Genomic DNA, 2,500 nt, shown 5'->3' with positions numbered 1-2,500 from the left:
CAGCATGTCGGCAGCGTGCGCGCTGCTGAGACTGTCGACAGAAATTTTCGAAACTTGTCCTGCCATGCGCGCGCGCAGCGTGCGCACAGCATGCCGGCAGCGTGCGCGCACCATGCCGGCAGCGTGCGCGCACCATGCCGGCAGCGTGCGCGCACCATGCCGGCAGCGTGCGCGCAGCTTGCGCGCAGCGTGCTGATTCTGTCGACAGTGAGGCTAGCGAAACTTGTCCTGCCATGGCGTGCGCGCAGCCTGTGCGCGCAGCTTGCGCATCTGTCGACAGTGAGGCTAGCGAACTTGTCCTGCCATGGCATGCGCTGTGCGCAGCCTGTGCGCAGCGTGCACGCAGCTTGCGCATCTGTCGACAGTGAGGCTAGCGAAACTTGTCCTGCCATGGCATGCGCGGCGCCTGCGCGCAGCCTGCGCGCAGCATGCGCACAACATGCGCACAGGCTGTGCGCAGCGTGCGCGGAGCTTGCGCGCAGCTTGCGCATCTGTCGACAGTGAGGCTAGCGAAACTTGTCCTGCCATGGCATGCGCGCAGCGTGCGCGCAGTCTGTGCGCAGCATGCGCGCAGCCTGTGCGCAGCGTGCGCGCAGCTTGCGCATCTGTAGACAGTGAGGCTAGCAAAACTTGTCCTGCCATGGCATGCGCGCAGTCTGCGCGCAGCATGCGCGCAGCATGTGCGCAGCATGCCGGCAGCATGGTTCCAGGTTTTTTCAAATGTCGACAGAATTTTTCAAATCTTGTCAAACCCCGTTTTTATTGAAATTTCCTCGCACAATAAGCTCCCCATAAGTAGTCTATGATTTTTAGGACCTTCTCCAACTTACAAAACTAAAAAATTCCTCCCGGATTTGTTTTAATGATTTTTTCAATTTTACGACTTCTAAAACTAATAAAAAATACTTCCCGACTTCAAAAATTTATGAAACTTTTTCCCATCATAGATTGCATGTTTCTTAGTATCCCTGCAAAAAATCACGTCCAAATACCTTGTATTGAATTATTTAGAGCCCATTATGACTCCTCGCGCATAGGTGATGTCTCTTCCTGTCAAAGGGCTAAATGCATAAAATGCTATATAGGGGGGTGTGTGTTGCCTGCATATGCATGGCAGCCCATGCCTTCCTAGCTGCAGCCCCCTTCCCCCACGCCACACCCATGTCATGTTGCCTCGATATGTTGCCTCGGTATTATGGGTTTGGTGTCGGGGTCGGGGGGCTGCCACCCATGGCGGTGGTGGCCGGAATCCGGCCGCCGCCACCACGCCGCCGCCATGGGTGAGGGAGGAAAAAAAAGGCGTGGAAAGTTGCGAAATGGGGTTGTCTAGGCTATTTTTTGGCATGGGAGAGCATGGAGTGCTAGGAACTCCTTCTCAAATGCACGGGCATGTCGACCACAACCTCATTTCGCAACAACAACCACCCGTGTGGGGTGGCGGTGGGTGGATAGTCGCGGATTGGGGCTTGCCAAGCCAATGTTTTCAAAAAATTTCATCAAAATTAAAAACAAATGTTTTGTTGCCTTCGGATTTGTGGGCGAGCGGCGAGTCGGAGTGGAGCCGGTAAAGTTTAACCTCGGTGTGCACGGTTGTTTTTAGAAACTCAATCCAATGCCGGGGACGTTGAAAGTGACGCTCTTATGAGTTGCAAACCCGCAAGATTTAAAGAACCTTTTCAAAACAATTTCAAACCAACAAGATTTAAAAACAGAAATTTTCATCAAAATGAAAAACAAATGTTTTGTTGCCTTCGGACTAGTGGGCGAGCGGCGAGTCGGAGTGGAGCCGGTAAAGTTTAACCTCGGTGTGCACGGTTGTTTTTAGAAACTCAATCCAATGCCGGGGACGTTGAAAGTGACGCTCTTATGAGTTGCAAACCCACTAGATTTAAAGAACCTTTTCAAAACAATTTCAAACCAACAAAATTAAAAACAAATGTTTCGTTGCAAACAAATTGTGGGCGAGCGGCGAGTCGGAGTGGAGCCGGTAAAGTTTAACCTCGGTGTGCACGGTTGTTTTTAGAAACTCAATCCAATACCGGGGACGTTGAAAGTGACGCTCTTATGAGTTGCAAACCCACAAGATTTTAAAAACTTTTTGAAAATGTTTCTTCTAAATGACACATTTTGATCCTTGGCAAGTGCTCAATCCGTAACTATCCAATCACCGCCACACCACACCGGTCGGGAGTGTGTGAATGGTGTGCTTCCCGGGGTTGGCATAGATAATCTTTCGCATCGACAATCTTTTGCATGCGAGGGAATGTCTATGCCAACCCCGGGAAGCACACCATTCACCCACTAGTTGTGGGCGACGATGGGTTGGCTTCAAATGAATTTTTGCTTGGGGTTGTCCTCGGTATGCTTTTGTGTTGGGAGTACGGCCACCAAACCTTCTCAATGCACGGGTATGTCGAGGATGGCTTTCGGCGGGGTTGATGAAGAAGCTACCCAATTCTCGGCCACACGAACACATGGTGACGATGCGTTGGCTTCAAGT

The sequence above is a fragment of the Prunus avium genome, unplaced genomic scaffold, assembly GCF_965620075.1.
Source record: "Prunus avium unplaced genomic scaffold, drPruAviu1.hap1.1 HAP1_SCAFFOLD_82, whole genome shotgun sequence".
NCBI lineage: Eukaryota > Viridiplantae > Streptophyta > Magnoliopsida > Rosales > Rosaceae > Prunus > Prunus avium.
The sequence above is the reverse complement of the archived record's forward strand: the minus strand, read 5'-3'. Positions refer to the sequence as shown.